Source organism: Bombyx mori, chromosome 4, assembly GCF_030269925.1.
Source record: "Bombyx mori chromosome 4, ASM3026992v2".
NCBI lineage: Eukaryota > Metazoa > Arthropoda > Insecta > Lepidoptera > Bombycidae > Bombyx > Bombyx mori.
In genome coordinates, this window is record NC_085110.1 from 217,216 (window position 1) to 235,736 (window position 18,521).

The following is an 18,521-nucleotide window of genomic DNA, read 5'->3' on the forward strand; positions in this document are numbered from 1 at the left end:
GGGCGGAAGTCCGGCGATTTCCTACCTGAGGGGGTAAAGGCTGCGCGGCACGCTACCGTCACTCTAGCGCGCTGGCACCAGGAGGACGGGACGACGCGTGGGCGGCTGCGGACTGCGATGCGGTCCGCATTGTAGTTGTAGCTGTCCTCGCCGAACATACTGTGGAAGAGCAACCCGGTCGGCGGTGTATCGCGTTCCGACCCGGCAGGCTGGTTCTGGCCCAGCGGGGGTATCCCGGAAACCAGCGGCATCGCCTGGGCGGCCTGGTAGGGCCGCCGTACCGCGGAGACTGAAAAAAAAAAAAAGAAAAAGGTTGTAGTGATTGTTGCACCACATTACTAGCACTTGCGATTTCGTATTTTGTATGCCATGCTTACATTTACCAATACGACATGGTCATTGTGAATTCAATGTACATTTCCCTTCTTTGAAATTGTAATTGTTAGTTGAATGCACATTACCCAAACGAGGAGGCAAATGCACACATTTACAGGAAAATGTGTACATTTGCCGCAATATCTACTCTTACCGTAACAAATACACTCACTTTGGGTTCATTGACAGCTGACAGATGTCTTAAAAAGCACGTGCCGCTTTTAATTTGTAATCAAAAATTTTTTTTATATTCGGTGAATTGCAGCCAGTGTCAACAGATGCATGACGAAAATCATGACCGTTAACAAGAAGAGCGCGTGGGGGCCCAGCGGAGTGGCGGAGTGGGCCCACGGTGCCGCGGTCTGAGGAGTCTAATGCAGGCTCGCGTACTGTACTGTACGCGTACTCATGAATTATTATTTTGGTTAATGTGTCACTCCGACCTCTATAAAAAATGTGTCGTATTTGTTTTGAAAGAGTCGTAGTGACGTCATGACCACTCCCTAATAGGCCCGTTAAAACCTGCGTCATTAGCCCCATAACTCTCTTTGGCCAGCCCATACCGTGCATCTCGAAGATCAAATATCTAGGCGTCACCCTCAACAAAGGGATGACATTCCGACCCCACATCAAAACGGTACGCGACCGTGCCACCTTCATATTAGGACTCTATCCTATGATTTGCAAGCGAAGTAAATTGTCCCTTCGTAATAAGGTGACACTCTACAAAACTTGCATACGCCCCGTCATGACCTATGCAAGTGTAGTGTTCGCTCACGCGACCCGCACCAGCCTGAAATCCTTTCAAGTAATTCAATCCTGTTTTTGCAGGATAGCCGTCGGAGCATCATGGTTCTTAAGGAATGTGAATCTCCATGATCACCTGGAGCTTGACTCGGTTAATAAGTATGTAGTCGGTATCATTGCGTCACTTTGAGAAGGCGACACGACATGAAAACCCTCTTGTCGTGGCCGCTAGTAATTACATATCCGATCCGGTAGACCGAATGGTGAACAGTCGACGTCGCCCTAAACACGTCATTACGGATCCTCCCGATCCATTAACGGTGCTTTAGGCACCACAAGCACCGATCACCATCCTCGTCGAACCCGTCGCTTGCGACGAAGGGCTCGACGAGCGAACTAACCCATAGACACAGCCCACTGAGTTTCTCGCCGGATCTTCTCAGTGGTTCGCGTTTCCGATCCGGTGGTAGATTCTGCGAAGCACAGCTCTTGCTAGGGCCAATGCTAGCAACACTCCAGGTTTGAGCCCCGTGAGCTCACCTACTAGTTTGTTGAATCTAGAATAACCCCTCGAGACTACTACAAATGGTAGGAAAAAAAGTGACGTCATCAGTATAATGGCTCCAGCTTGGCGAAATAGAAAAAGAAAGTTGTTTACCATTAGAAGTTTATTCCTGTTTAATAACATTGAAGAGGTTCGATCGGTTCGGCGGTTCGCACCCGACTGTGTCCAGTGACTCAAGTGCTGTCCGCCACCGGACGACCGTATTTACAAGTACACTACAACTAAACTTAGTTGTGGGCAGCACGAGTTTTACATTTAACAAATCACTCTCCAATGGTCATTCAACATTCACTTGAAATTTAAATAGTTCAACTATTCCATCCTACATATACAGGGTGTCCCACAAACAGAAAATCGAGCCGAAAACTGTAGATAGCGCACTATTACATATTATGATGAATGAATTCGAATGTATGGTTATGGAGCCCGTTACCCTACCTTACCACCAATATATTATCTGTGGGGTTCGCGCTTTTAAACATCTTCATCATCATCATCATCATCACCAGCCCACAGTCGTCCTTCGCCGGCCGGTTTTACTGCTGCTTATAACCATTTTGTATTTTTAATTGTAAAATAATTAAATACATAATATTAACCGAAACTAAAATTAAATGTAGTGTCAACTGCTCACCATGGAGCATGGAGCATGGACCATATCTTTCCATAGGGTCAAAGTCACATCATCATGATATATTTAACTATCTCCATCACGTAACAACAGTGTTTGAGATCTTCGCTTCGATAATAAAACCTATACTGGGAGACGTCGCCCCTCCATACAATACAATACAAGTAACACCTCCTTAAGGTAGTTAAAATCATGTGGGCTCCTCGCTATGTACAAATGTGAAAGAAGGAAAAAGCGACACACAAACTTTAAATTTTGCTTTGACGTTTGTTGAGCTCGAGCTGGTCTCGTCTCGACCTAGCTCAGCCAGGCGGCAGTCTAGTCCGAGCCTCAGGACAAATGTATAATAATTATACATTATATCATATTTATTTTTGAATGAGATCATTAACGTTTGATATTGTTAGGTGAGAAGGGCTATTACGTGAAGTAACGTATAATCTTCACATAAAGTTTCATAGTGCATTCATATTGAAGACATTACCATAATTATACCGTTTGCTTAAGTCTTGTGACTGAAGACTTACTTCCACTAGATATTCAACGAGAAACACCAAGAGCTATATACATATATCAAGAAAAGAGTGAATGAACTTTAAGTTTTACATTTCTGGTGACGAATCCAACGAAAGCGCATTTCAAAGTAGCCAATCTAATGGAAACTATAAGCACAAATGAACAATATGACTACACTACTAGAGAAACACATTCAATTTTTTTAATTGAAATAGCTTAGAATCAAAATGGGAAATTGAATAAGGTCATTGTAGGATCATTGCTATTGCCGTCTCTATTCCTGAACGGGACGGGTGAAGGTATCGAGTCGAGACAAGCGCCAGATACGAAGTTCTGAGGACGGTAGCCATCCTAATGTCAAGCTTCTTAGTCGACAGAATCAAAAGATATAGTTTTATTTCGTCACTCGTAAGATTTAGAAAGAGCTCTATCCGCTCTAGCTGACCTAAAATCATAAAATTTTCCAAGGTCATGATCCATAGGACACCTGAAGGATAATCTGAAGATATTGTATTTGTATCATTGACATATATGAGTCGTCTATTATCAAAGGTGGCAATCTGTGCATTTGGACAAAAAAATGTTATTGATATGTCAATGATGACTTGAATATAATCGTCTCCTTCAAAGAATACGGTTCAAAACCTGCATTAAATAAAGGTTAATACTTAACCTGTTATTTATCTAAGATGTCGTTCAGAAGAGTTTTGTGACTGCCAATGGAATACAAAGTCAATAATTCGTTTTTCTGATTTACCAATAATTGTCCAAAAGTCACATTGCCGGCTTTGATAATAGTCGACTCATATGTAAATAACAAATAAACTAAAATTGAAAACCGACTTCAAGTGTAAAACACAATGAAACTTTTTTAAACGTAGCTACTCGTAACTACTCTTACATAGTACTAAAACTTAAAAACGTAACGTCTGGACACGGCCAGGCTCGCCACGGCGCCGCGGTCTGGAGCTGAGCAACGGCGAGTCTGTGGGACTGTACTTGTTCTTTTATCAAAAAAAATATTCTTATCTGGTCCGTTCGACTACAACATTCCCGATCCTGCGGACAGAATGGAAAGCAGTCGACGTCGCCCAAAACGCGTCATCTCGGATCCTCCCGATCCACTAACGGTGCTTTTAGGTACTTCAAGCACCGGTCACCGTTCTCGTCGAACCCGTCGCTTGCGACGAAGGTCTCGACGAGCAAATTAACTCTCAGACACAGCCCACTGAGTTTCTCGCCGGATCTTCTCAGTGGCGACCCACTGAGAAGATCCGGTTTCCGATCCGGTGGTAGATTCTGCGAAGCACGGCTCTTGCTAGGGTTCATGTTAGCATCGTCGTCAGGTTTGAGCCCCGTGAGCTCACCTACAAACGTTAAGGTTACGCTGGAATAGCCCCTCAAGGCTACCAGCTTAGGTAGGAAAAAAAAATCGACTACAAATATATTATGTAAGCATAAAGTGATCGAAACCCCGGAAATAAATGAATGACGATAAAACCGCGGTATTAAACCCCAAAGGTACCTGTAATTATGACTGTACCGAGTTCAATATTAGCAACTGAGGATTGAACGGGTAAACAATGTGTAATCTTTGGAGAAGAGAGTTCTGTCTCGGCGCGCCGGTTCGTTGTTCTGCGTGTTCCAGCTGCAGGAGGAGGCTCCAGGAGAGCGGGCGGCCGCGCTGCCTCTGGCTGCTTGAGTGCTCGACCATTCGTTTTTACGTTCGCTCGTGCAGTGCAGACGTAGTGCATCCAAGAACAGAAACTCACTTCAATTTTATACAAATAATTGTGTTATTATAACCTTGTAAATGTGTAATTATAATTTTATAGAAGAATAGGGAATCGAGACTAAGTCGGGCATATAATAAATTAAGATCAGCAAAAAAATATTTTGTTGTGAGTAATAGGTACTTCTGAACAAAACATCGTAATGAAACCAGGCGCCATCATATTATGGTTATATGAATCATAAAGCTTAAAGAATTTTAATAAGTTTCAATTTAAATAAATCAAGTAAATTCCTTAATAAAACGACAATTACCAATTATGTATAGTTTGTATAAATTCTATCAAGTACAAAAAACATTATGTGTAAAAACATTTTTGCCTTTATATTTTCATATTTGCATATAAAATTCAATACGACATTACTATTATTTTAGATAAATGGTCTTTGTTTCAATAAATAATTGTTTTTTTTTTCTACTTCGTTGATGGGTGGACGAGCTCACAGCCTACCTGGCGTTAATTGTCTACACAGACGGACATTGAAAACGGAACTGCCGCCGTCTCTAGATGTGCTAGAGACATGAGTGCCAAGTGTGAGGCTTACATTATAACGGCTGTCCGACTCTTTAAACTCATGCAGACTCACAACCACCGGCGAGGTTAAATTCAATTTAATTTCATGTAAATAAAAAGTGAGCTTGAATGACTGTCGCGTTGTGCACTATGGCACGTCCCGGGACAGTAAAACCGCATCGTAATCGTTGCCAACTTCACCCAGTATAATGGAAATGAATTTATTACTCTTGTTGTTAACTTGAATTACTGCTTAACTTTTTGCCATATCTATAGCCGAATTTCAAGCTGTCGAAGCATGCAGTCCTGTGCCGTTCGCAGCAAGGTTCATTTTCGGTTGTAGTTATGACTCTATTGCACTAGTATCTAGATGAACAGTAGGCGCTCGGCTCTCGGCGACAAAACTCTTTTCGTTTCAAAACGACGACATGTTTTGTGAAGTATCAGGTGCTTGGTGCGTCGAGGTGGTGGCTGTGAATTTATGTTTATTTAAATTTACATTATTCTATTATATTATATATAATTTGTAACATTAAGCGGTTAAATCTGTACGTACTGTGGAGGAAATATTAACTCGCCCACTCGTCGCAAGGTGCTTGTGAACAGGGACTCTGTATCATCATCTGTATCATTTCATAAATGAACTTTTAGTTTCCTTTTACTGATAATACATAATTACCAGCATGCAATGTTGCCGCATTTGCAAAATCATTTTTATATTTTTTTAAGTTTTCTTGGTGGTTAGGATCATCTATAAACCCCAATGGTGAGGGTCGTGGCCTCGACTTATCACCTTCCCTAAACAGTTTTTCTTAAAATATATACGGAGTGTGAGGATATACGAGTGAAAGACGTTAGAGAAGCCCAAAGACTCTTTCAGCATAAATATAAAATGTGTTCCGTGCAATCTTATTATCAGTTAAGCCTTCTGTTAAATCGCGATGCACCGAGCTAGTCGCCAGTTTGAAGTCGTCGTGGCCTAAAGGATAAGACGTCCGGTGCGTTCGTGTTGAGCGATGCACCGGTGTTGGAATCTCAGGCGGGCACCAATTTTTCTAATGAAATACGTACTCAACAAATGTTCACGATTGACTTCCACGGTGAAGCAATAACATCGTGTAATAAAAATCAAACCTGCAAAATTACAAGTTGCGTAATTACTTGTGGTAGGACCTCTTGTAAGTCCGCGCGGGTGGGTACCACCACCCTGCCTATTTCTGCCGTGAAGCAGTAATGCGTTTCGGTTTGAAGGGTGGGGCAGCCGTTGTAACTATACTGAGACCTTAGAACTTATATCTCAAGGTGGGTGGCGCATTTACGTTGTAGATGTCTATGAGCTCCAGTAACCACTTAACATCAGGCCTGTGAGCTAGTCCATCCGTCTAAGCAATAAAATAAAAAAAAGCGTGACTGTTTGCGCTGTTTACAACGCGGCCACTCCGGGCCCCCCGCCGCGGCGCCGTCAGGGCGACGTGCTCACGCGAGGGCACGTCGGGCTCACGACCAAATCTCCAGTGCAAGTAATCAGGACCTCACTGCGCGACGCTGACCGTGGTATCCTATAAATGTCAGGTCAGCAGAAGAGCTCACGCCCCCCGACGCTGTGTGTTTTTGTTTTTACAATATTTTAATAAAGTTGTACTTTCAAATCTGACCATTTGAATGAACCTGAGTTAGATATTTTTACTTGTAGGTTAGTTACGTTTAGAAAAATGTTCAAGGGCATCCTCCACTTTATTAATAGGTAGGTTAATGTAATTGTTTAATGTATTATATTGTGAATAAAAAATTTTCCTTACATTACTCGTTAGATTAGTTTTTGTTATTGTGTTGTTTTGTCATAATTGTAAGGAACATTGTTATACAAATTCAGCACTATATGTCTTGTTTTGTCGTGCGCACATAACTTATGTTGCAAGCCAGATTTTGTTCTTTTTATTTGTGTTTTTTATGTATCTTTAGCTTGTGATGTGTATTGTGAGCCTAATAAAATAAAATAAAATAAAAATTCCGGGACGACAAGAAGGACCGTGGACCACACCCGCAGCACGTTCTGACGTCGTTTCTTATGTACCTATTAGTATTCCGAGAGCACTCCGTGCGTCGGATAAAAACTTCCGTTTTAGAATATCGGGCTGCGCAAGGGTCGCTCTGTGGTGTCCTGAACATTAAGACGAGTTTCGTTTTAACAGCTCAATATATTCGCTATTTAAATTTAAAGTGTAGTGAGTTGAAGGGCGCGGAGGGTGGAGTCGGTCGTGTGCCCTGCGACGTGACGTCATTAGCGGCTGGGGCCCTCCGTGACTGGTTCAATCCTTACGTCGATACTGCGCTATGAATAAACATGTCTGAAGACGACGGTTCCTTACAATTTAGAACGAGTCTGTTTTATTAGCTTACGCCTGAAAAGATTAACTAATTTTATTGTTCCTGTCAGTAAGGTAGGTACATACCGACATTGTGAGCTCGCAGGGGTCTCCACTACCACTACCACTATTTTTCTGTCGGTAGGACCTCATGTCGACAATTTCCGTACGAGATTGATCATGTCTTTGTTTGTCTGCTCCTCTAATCCAATGTCTTATCATAAAATCAGATAGGCCGACCAGGACCAAGTCAAACCCGAATCCCTTGTTCCCAGGGGCGTCCACGCTACTGAAGTGCGAGCTGGCTGGTACAAAGTATCGTTCAAAATTGTGTTGCATGGAGATTTTGGAAATATAAGACAAAGGGAAGATCTTCCACCGAGCTGGTGATATTGCTCGGTAGACCGACGGTCCGAATGTTGTTGTTCGGAACTTGTATATATGCGCTTTATCTTGAAAATGTCGTAAGCGAGATTCAGGCATCTGTCAATTATCTTGCGTTGTATGATGGCTACCCGCCACACAATCATTAAAATCCACCAAATGCACAGTAAGAAAAACTGAGACATTTCTATACTCGTAGATATTATTCACTAATTTATTAACATTGGGCAGCTCCAAACAATTACATGCCGCTTAGTTGCTTAACCGTCGATTGCTTCTTGTGTTTTCCTGGTTGTAACCATGAAAGTACGTTTGCTATTGATAAATATTTAGTTTTAGCTGTAGACTCCGCATACTATGTGTGTGTAATGATAGTACCTACTTAAGAATGCATGTTGGGGTTCGTCGCGTGGCGCATCCCGCGCTCGACCCTGAGCTGAGAAATTTTTATTTAATCTCTAAAATGCGTTTTTACCCTTCTTGTTTGCAAATATTCAGCACGCTATAGTAACGTGACATACAAATATCAACCTCACATACCTAGTTCTCATAGCATTCACAACGAGAGAACGTGTAATTCTGTGGCGGAAGTCTACTGATTGCTCGATTAAATGAAAACCACGAGGATTATTATAAAACGTGTACATTTAATAACTCGGGGTAAAAAAGGATTAACTTTGATCTTTGCGTGGGCTTATGTTTGATTTGTGAATTTGTTGTTCTAGGAAAATGAACGAGAGAGTTCGACGGTACTGACGCGACGTAGAAGCGCTCCGCAACTTTTACAATTAAATACAATTTTATTACAAATAATTCAGTCTCATGAAGACTTAAATTGAACGAATCACCAAATTAAACATTACAATTTGAGGACAGTACAATACAAACAATCCCAAACAAAGTTACATTAATGTGCCGGAGCATCCCTATACTCGTATCCACAAAAATTCATTAACAAACTTCGGAACTTCAATGGGGGATCCTATCGTCAGTAGCGTCCCTTGCACAGATTCCGGGCGATATTAAAACAAAACGCAGATATTAGGCGCGTAATGGCGAACCCGACGCGGCGACGACTCCTACAATTGATTCCAGAGAGCCTCGCGCCCACTAAAACAGCACTTAACAGGTACAGTACAGTAATGACGTCGGCGAGAGGGTGTGAATCTCGGCGGCTCACTCCGATCCTGGGATTTTCCCGGCAATTATACACAATAGGCGGCGGACAAACGGCTCGGCCGCGTCTATTGTTGCGGGATAAAGGCCGCAGATATCGACCGATTGATTGCTTCTAGAGCGTTCGATACTCTAATCGAAATTTAAGGTAATTTCCAATTGTTTGTTTTTAACGTTTGTGGATCCAATACTAATAGGAGGTCTAATAACGCGTCCTATTGTTTTGGGATTAGGTTTGATAAGGCTATGATTGTTCATTCACTCATAATCTTGTTTACTTAGAACAAAGCTCAAGTCCGTTGTACAAGTCCACATATAAGAAATACTAACCAGTTTAGTAGGATCTTCGTAACTTACGTCACTTTGACTTTGCCTCATGATTCACCTAGCACAAAACTTTATACGTGTTTTTCTTAAAATTCAAACTTCATACTTTCCTCCATCATAACTCGAGAACCATTTAACCGATTCATTTGAAATTTAAAAGGCAGACTCAGCGAATGTAAGCGCGCGGAATGACATAAAATCATCAAAAAATTCTGAGTATTTTTCTATCTTTTTCGTAACGAAATAATATAAAAAAATACTACTTATTTTTCAGCAGTGAGCAAAAAATTTAATTACAAATATCTTCAACGAATTCTAGATCATTCCACGCATAGGGCTTCTAGACTGAGATATTGTTTCTTTGGATGGGTTTACGAGCTCATAGCCCACCTGGATTCAAGTGGTTACCGGAGCCCATGGACATTTACAACGTAAATTCCGCCACCCACCTTGAGACAAGAGGTCTTCTAAGGTCTGAGTTTTAACAGTATAACGGCTGCTCCACCCTTGAAACCGAAACGCACTACTGCTTCACGGCAGAAATAGGCCCGGTGGTGGTACTTACTCGTACGTAGGTATTTGTTAAAATATTTTTTTAGACATTTGTTATTTAGTTATTTGTTGTGCTTATATATTATGTTTAATCGCTCTAGGACATTATGAAGATCAAATTTGGATCACGGTTTGTCAAACGTGGAGAGTAAGGAAAATACTGGGGACTTGTAGGTATGTAACATACTAGGTATATATATCTTCCAAGAACATAAATGAATTAATTGAAAGCGGCAATTATATTGGATCCTCCGTTCGTTCGCTTAAAGTGCGCGATCAGGGATCCAACAACACATTGCCACGGTCTACAGTGGGAACAGCGTCAACTAAAGTTTACAGTTTTACGTGTTCTTAAACAAACGAGCAACTCACATGAAGCTTCATGAGAAACACTGGTTTTGGCGACCGTGGACAACAACACATGCTGCTACAACTTCGACCTACGCAAGTCAATTTAAAACCTCTGAACACGCAGCGGAAGTAACAGCGAAGATTTTGTTTCGCGGACCATTTAATTTATCATAAATATTTGTAATTACATAGGTATATAGGTAGATATAATGTTTTGTAGTTTGTGAAGCATTTCCTTTAAGTAGTAGTAGCAAGTTATAAAATATATTTGCGTTGACATGGATTTAATTATTATTCGAAATTGAAGTAAACTGACAAGAATGTATTGCATGTATAGAATGTGTTCCTATAGTAGTCCATTAACATAGAATGATTGTTTGTCGTATATTTACGAGCGACAGCGGGGCTCGACCCGACATGGCGACACTTGTACCGACTTTACGAGCTCTCCCGCTAATCACTAAGCACGTCCCTCCTCCCTCTATATACGATATTTACGATAGTTCGATACAAGCACGACCCTCGCGGGCCTCTGCGACACAACGCTTGGCCCTCCTTCTAATTAGCATCTGGGTTATATTTCATTGATTTCTCCTTCGAACTAATTCAAATTGCAATTAATTAGATAATGAAGCAATTACTTTAGGTCAGTGAGTGACTTTAGGTATACTTTAGGTCAAATGATTTCGAACTATACGATATCATAAAACATGACTTTGTCACAAGCAAGGTGTAGGCACAAATAACCAAATATAAATAAAATTGAAATCAATAGACACGAGGGTTGTAGCCATCATCTTGCCAGCTTCTGCAGCAAAGCACTTCTCAGTGCTCAAGATATCTAGAATTAGTCAAGACGGATTACCACATCGATAATGAGAATAAGCTATCACTTATATTGGACGGAAGATGAAGAAATAGTCCGTTGAGAAGGATGAAATCTTCTGATGGACAATCGGATATGTTATAAGATCTTCTGTCTCCATTAATATTATTATATTCCTACAAATGATTTTTGAACAAATATACATATTTTTTTTCATTCAGCTTAAAAATATGCACTTGGCCCCAGCTATTTCCTTGATACACTTATGATCGACATTGAAGGAAGAGGAAGGCCGTATGTAGATATCAACCCCGTCCCCGGAGTAACACCATAACACCAGGACACCGCGTCCATTGGTTAGTTATTCGCACACATAAAACTTTTATTATGCCGTAGATTATTTGGAATTTAATTCCAGGCGTGCATTCAGGTTATATTGGGTAATTTGCGGGTAAATATGTGCGTGTTGAAGGTTTCGCTGCTGTCATTAACGTGCAAGTAATTCTGCTGCTGTAACTGGCCGCATCTTCTAATATAGAGAGTTAAGCTACGTGATAAAAAATTGATGATGCTTATTCTCCTATATCTATCGAAATCGTTACTAATCTTAACAATAATAATGTCTTTATTTCCCGAATATTTCACATTTTTAACTAAATATTTCAAGTAGATTAAAAAAAACAATAAATTTTTTAGATATATAAAAATAAAATATAAAAGTACAATTTACACTAAGTTTTGTCTTTCGTCTCGATATGGCTTTCGGCAAAGGCCTCTCTGTCCAACTTTTTCCAGTGCTTTCTGTTTACTGCTACTCTTATTCAAAGGGGTCCAGAGGTAATTTTCAGTTCATCCTCCCATCTTCTTGGTTGGCGACCTCAGCTCCTCGAACCATTCCTTGGATACCAAACTGTCACTTGTTTGCTCATTTCTCCCTTTTGAAGCGGAGCATATGTCCTGTCCATCTCCCTTGGAATTGATCAATACGTGACAGGATGTGTGTAAATTTCGTTTTTCGCGTGATGTGTACACTTGTAACTGTCCATTAGATCAAGGCTAGCGTGCTCCCTTCTATACTCCTCTAACATCCTGCTAGTTTGTCGCTGTGCTGTTTCGTCGAAGCCTAGGTTTCACAACTATAAGTAATGCAGGGTAGGATATAGATAACAAATGCCTTTTTCTTGATTTTAATACCCTATTCATAATTTCTTTCTAGGCCCAATATTTTTTCCATACTACGTAATAAATTAGTATTAACATTACAAGGGAAATGTCTCGCCCACCAAAACCATATTAGGAATCAAAGTCTCTATCAAGTTAAGTGATCTTCAGGCCGCAGTTTGGCGGAGAAAAAGGAAATTGTAAATGCAGTAGCATGTGTCCGATAGCAATCCCGAGAACTCTCGTTTGAGAGGCGTCATAGAGCGCGATATAAAAGTTGAACAGGACAAAATATGTAGCTCGTCTCCTGAGTAGGTCCCTGTGACGCAGTAACAGATGCACACAATGGCCGATACAGCCGACCGTCGGTTCCCATGAAAACGTAATATTGAAACAAGCAACAGCGCGCATTCAGAACAATGCACATTAAAAATACAAAAGTACGTATTGAATGAGCAGCGCGCGTTGTGGGCGCGGCCCCCGGCTCCTGGCCTACCCGTTATATCTTATTATGATAGCTATTTTATTCGATAATATATTATAGCTAAATCATTTTACTAGCATAGTAATTTTAGGGTATGAAAAAAATTACTACTACATCTAGTGGACTGAACTTGGGATTTTAAGTATTTGGAACAGAATGCAGACGCGGCCTTGCCTGTTTCCGTCGGAAAGCCATCGTCTGTACGCACACGTCTAGTAGTATCTGAGTAGTGGAACGAGGCAAGAACAACTTGACCCGAAATTCCGAATGACAAATATCTTTAGCTGGAAATCTCATATACAGATTCTAATATTATTTAGGACGTTCCACTGCGAATGAAGAATATCTGTTTTAGATCTTACAGTAAAGCCTTATTAAACAGCTGAGCGTGAGACTCATTTGATGGTGAGCAGTCACCGTTGTTCATAGACTCCAGCGATGTCGGGGGGTACATCCAAGCCGATACAGACACGTGAATGATTTAAAGAATTAACTAGTCACACATTCTTGTTGAAATAGATCAAATCACTGTGGTGTAGACTGAAGAGATTAGACTGAATCATAAAATTTGTCCGGGCGCCTTACCCGGCGGGCGGCGGACGAGAACAAACGGAGATAAGTGAACGGACACGGGCGACACACCGACTAACGTTGCTTTTTTATTTATGTTACTGGTGGTACCGCACGGGTAGCCACGGGCACCACCGCTCTTCCTATTTTTGCCGTCAAGCAATAATGCATTTTGGTTTGAACAGTGGGGCAGCCGTTGTACTGCAACGAGGACACGGCGGAGCACACGCTCACGTAGTGTCCCGCTTTTGCGGAACAGCGCCGCGTCCTCGTTGCAAAAACAGGACCGGACTTGTCGCTTCCGACCGTAATGGCTACGATGCTCGGCAGCGACGAGTCCTGGCAGGCCATGCTCGACCTCTGGAAGTCCACCATCTTGTAGGTGAAGGTGGCGGAATGCACACCCCGCGCGCTCCCTGGTGTGGGGTTCTCATAGGAGGTTCGAACATCGGGCCGAAAAAAAAAGCCTTTGTACTGTAAAAACTGAGACCTTAGAACTCACGTCTCGAGGTGGGTGGCGACATTTACTTTGTAGATGCTTATAGGCTCCGGTGACCCCTTAACATTAGGTGGGCCTCCTCCCATCTAAACAATAAAAAAAACAAAATGATGGTGAATAAGGTGAAGCACCAAATCGAATCGACGTACCAATAAGTCGAGGGTGACGTTTACTAAGTTATACTTGTAATACAAGTTTTCAAATAATATCATGAAATTTTGAAACGAAATTGGGAGAACCTTACGGTTGGTTTTAAAGTAAATGATTTGGTACTAGAACTAAACAACGTTTAAGTACCATTATGTGCATAATTTCACAACACAAACTTGTGGCGAGACGTCGATAGCATGCAAAACGTAACCAGAGTTAATAGCTTGTAGTTTAAACGCTAATAATTTGAGGTATAGGTACCGCACCTACATCTACATTGCACCCCCACTACATAACACAGACTTTGCTGCTGAATTGTGTTGTTTGAAGAGGCCTGGTGTGTGTACTCCTGACTCGGAGTAGGTAATCCACAAACATTGTCTTGGTAATTTGAATTGAATTTCTCTAAAATATAATTTTGCAGCGCTTATTCATAGCATTCAGTCCTAAGGCAGTAGTATCCTACTTTTAGAAAAAAAAAACTTCAGAGGTGTCAAGGGACACCCGGATGGAACGAAGTTCCTTTCGATTAATTAGTGAAGGAATTGTAATTTTTTTTTAAAGTTATAATAATAAATTACGGCATTATGAAGAAGAAAAAAAAAACTATGAACTAAATTACTATTGTTGAAACGCTATCTCGAGAAACTGTACTCATTACGCGGACCAATCGGAAACGAGCAATGTCACGCGATAAGCGCCTACACGTTGATTGGTCAGAATGACGGATCTAAAAAGTGTCGTGACAACTTTTCGTAAGAATTTTTTCCGTCTAGCCCCGTTTCACAACGCGCGATAAGAAACTTCGTTCCAAATATTCCCAAACTTACATTCAGCAACGTTACCATAAAAGAAAAACAATATTTTATTACGTACAAAGGCCCACCGGGGTGTCATGTCACGACACTGAAGGCGGAAGACTGACGGTGTGATGTAGATCACCAGATGGACAGGTCTCGTTGGTTCGTCTAGTTCGTCTAGTTCGTCTAGTCAAGTAATACAAGTCGAGCTGCATGAAGGCGCTGCTTGCATTAGGTACTGCTGCTGCTGCTGCTGCTGCTGCAGGCCGATACGCGCCGTCCAGTTGACTTGCTAAGTGCTAGTCGTCCCTGATGACTTCACGTACTACGCACTTTCTGCACACTTCATGTAATCTGGTTGCCAAGCACTCCATTCTGAGTATGCTTTATATCTTGGGTTGCTGTATAGCGGTGCGGTATATAGTACGTATGGGTTTCTTATTGCATCGATGCGCGGTGACCATTGGGAATTTTTGGGGTGGGTCCGGGCTTCTTCCAATCTGAGAGTTTTAGGTTAATTACTAATAGGTTAATATAGTTAGAGGCCCTGGTTGCTGGTCAGAGAATTGTGGGTTTACTTCGAGCAAATATTCATGCGATGAACAGTTTGTTTGCTCTTAAAATGTATTTTGAAATACGTTTCGACGTACATATTAATTTATATAGTTAGGTGTGACTGTCTCTGGTTCCCATATTACAAGAGATCCTGGAGAGCCTGGTGGCCAGCTGTACGTAATTATACTTTCTGATATCAGATCGGAGTATTTAGTGTATTAGAAGAGATTTATGTGGAATCTGGTCTATGTGATCAAACAAAGTGCGCGACATCCTTGTTATAGAGTAAGTGAAAGCAAGAACGCGCCCCGAGCCGGCGTCACCACGCAGCCTCGCTCGTGCTACAGAGTGCTCGTGCAGGGAGAGAGCTTATCATCGAGCGGAGTGCATTCCATCGAGATTGATTTACAGCGCCAGTGTCGCGCCGGCACTTTATCAAATAATTGAGTGCGAGCGGAGGCTGTGTTTATGGTAATTATTGTTTTATTGAGCGCCGCCGCCGCCGCCACTCCGAGCGCGACTGTTTCAAACTGAACAGATAATTCATGATTTATTGCTCAGTGAATTATTTCATGATAAATATATTGTTGTGATTCAGTTTTAAATCGTTTATCGGTAAATGCGCTTTGATTTAATTTCGTTATTTCGTTCGGTATATTTTTGCAAGAGTCTGTTCCGTTTCTCTTATCGTGTAGAAAGTACACGTCGAGGTAATGTTTGAGTACATTCGCATCCGTACTTACATTCATAGTTGTTACGTTTTTAAGTCAAAATTTGTGAAACTATACAAGTACTTGTAATAATATTTGATTGCTCGTGACAGTTCGTCGAGGTCCCAGTCCGGCTGGAGCTGTGTGCTGGCCGCCGAGCACCCCAGGACCCCGGGACGTCAACTTTGGACCTTTCAAACTAGAACGCGTGACTCGGGCGGGCCCACTACACCTTACCCTCGTTTTAAAATACAACACTTAGGTCCCTTGTAAAAGCACTAGTCAATCGTTATAAATACCGTACCCGTATCAAAGTGGGGCTGTTATTGTATCTCGAACGTCACTAACAATCGGAGCCTCGTGTTTTTGATTCTTACTGGTGGTAGGACCTTTGTGAGTCCGCACGGGTAGGTACTGCCTCCCTGCCTATTTCTGCCGTGAAGCAGTAATGCGTTTTGGTTTGAAGGGTGGGGCAGCCCTTGTAACTATACTGAAACCTCATATCTCAAGATGGGTGGCGCATTTACGTTGTAGATGTCTTTGGGCTCCAGTGACCACTTAAGATCAGGTGGGCTGTGAGCTCGTCCATCCATCTAAGCAAAAAAATAAAATAAACATAAATCATTTGATACATCGCGCAGAGCGACGGAGCTCCGTGCAGTGTAGAGGCGCGCTCTCCTCACGCGGACTCTAACTAATTAAATAATAGTTAGTCGGGAGCTCAGCGCGCTAGCTGTTGATGGATGCTCTCAAAACTGTTGATTGATCTAGACGCCCAACTACATTAATGTAAATCATAAATATAAACTTATAATGGGAAACTTGAGTAAGACGTATTTCTGGTGATCGCGGCATCGGTTGGAACGGCAACGTGCTCAACATTGACGTTATTAATGCCCACGGACTACGAGTACGATCAATAGCTTATCATGATTCGAGTTACCGCCAGTTCGAACTGACGTTTCGGTTGTAATGTTTACAGCCCAATTACTTTTGTAGTACGATCACTGCGAGGACAGCCAGATACATCTAGACGGAGACGGGCAGCACGCGGACGAACAGAGCTCTTCCGTCACAAACAGAAGATGTATCGGCGTACCTACGATAAGGCCTGATATACAAACATTTAACTATCCCTGAATGGATATAATATATTTTAATATCCTAAGGATATTTAACAAAGACTAGCACGTGATTAAGAAAACGCAATGGGTTTTGAGATGTGAATGTCAGGTACCAAAGTCGAAAATCGAAAAATATATTATTTGTTGTAGTGGTATTTAGAGCCAAACTAATATTTAAGTAGACAAGAGTAACAAAGTAAGGGAGTAAGTAATGAGCCTGATTATTGCACAGTACAATAACAATGTCGCGATGGCGCGGCGTCTTACACAAGTTGTATATAGTCGTAGTCGAGCGAGACGCAGCCGATAGGAGCTTGGGGAGGCGCGACTCTTGCCAGATGTGATATTGAATAACTCGGAATAATGGACTCCGAAGTATTCACAGCTGCTGGCGTATTTGCATAATGTTCCTTTAAATAGAGATATCCGTTATTTTTCATTTTATTACCATAGCACGCTGTTGCTGGCTGATAAGCCTTTCCCATCAATATTAACAATGTCAGCAGCACTTTATACAATATTTTATGTTACATAATGGCTTGCGATAAAATATTAACGTAAACGTAACGTCCTATTCTTCCTTGCGCCAACCGCGGATCGGGCAGGGCGGCAGACTGGGTAGGAGAGTGGGCAGTAGAGAGGACCGCTAGACCGCCGGCTACTTCAAATATTTATGTACATACATAAATTAGTATGTCTAGTCAATAAATTTAAAACGGGTAACTCGTTTGTGGCCTTAGACGGAAAATGCCCGGAGTATTATAACTTAACGCACGTATGTACATATGTAGATACAGGCACTTCTCCAGTGCTCGGCGCGCTCACTGCGATGAAAAATTACTTTTGTTCTGGCGCCGTAATTCCAGTGAGCATCCCGGAAACCTTCCTCCAGTGTTGGGATTCTTGGGTTCGACTATATTCCATATCGGAGTTATTTGGAGGGTAAAGCCAAGTTGGCGTCCAATAATGTTGAGGGTCCTCAACAGAACGATGCGATACTTTACGCCTGGACGAAAACTATTGCATTACAAAGCACAAGTATGGCCCGGCGTGGGGTACTGCTCCCACCTCTAGACTGGGGACTCCTAACCAGGACAAGTGGGCGTGCAAGGGCTCAGCCGGAGGGGTGAGATTAGCTATCAACTGTTGGAGCAACGCCGGGGAACTTCATAGCTCAAGGTAGCTGCTTCGTGAATGCACTTCGGAATCGCGACCCGCTGAGAAGATCCTGCGAGAAACTCAGCGGGCTGATGTTTAGGTTAGGTTGCACGACGAACTCTTTGGCGAGTTCGACGAGTACGGCTACCGGGGTCCTTACTCCTAGTGTTAGAGCTAAAGGCGTCTCA

The 18,521-nt window shown here is 42.0% G+C and overlaps 1 long non-coding RNA gene across 1 annotated transcript; it reads left to right on the plus strand.

The window, feature by feature from the left end:
* Nucleotides 1-8,621: 8,621 nt before the first annotated feature.
* Nucleotides 8,622-10,493, plus strand: LOC134201863 (uncharacterized). The gene is made up of 2 exons (XR_009977117.1): nucleotides 8,622-9,214; nucleotides 10,047-10,493. It is a non-coding gene; the product is annotated as an uncharacterized LOC134201863 (long non-coding RNA).
* The last annotated feature ends 8,028 nt before the right edge of the window (nucleotides 10,494-18,521 follow it).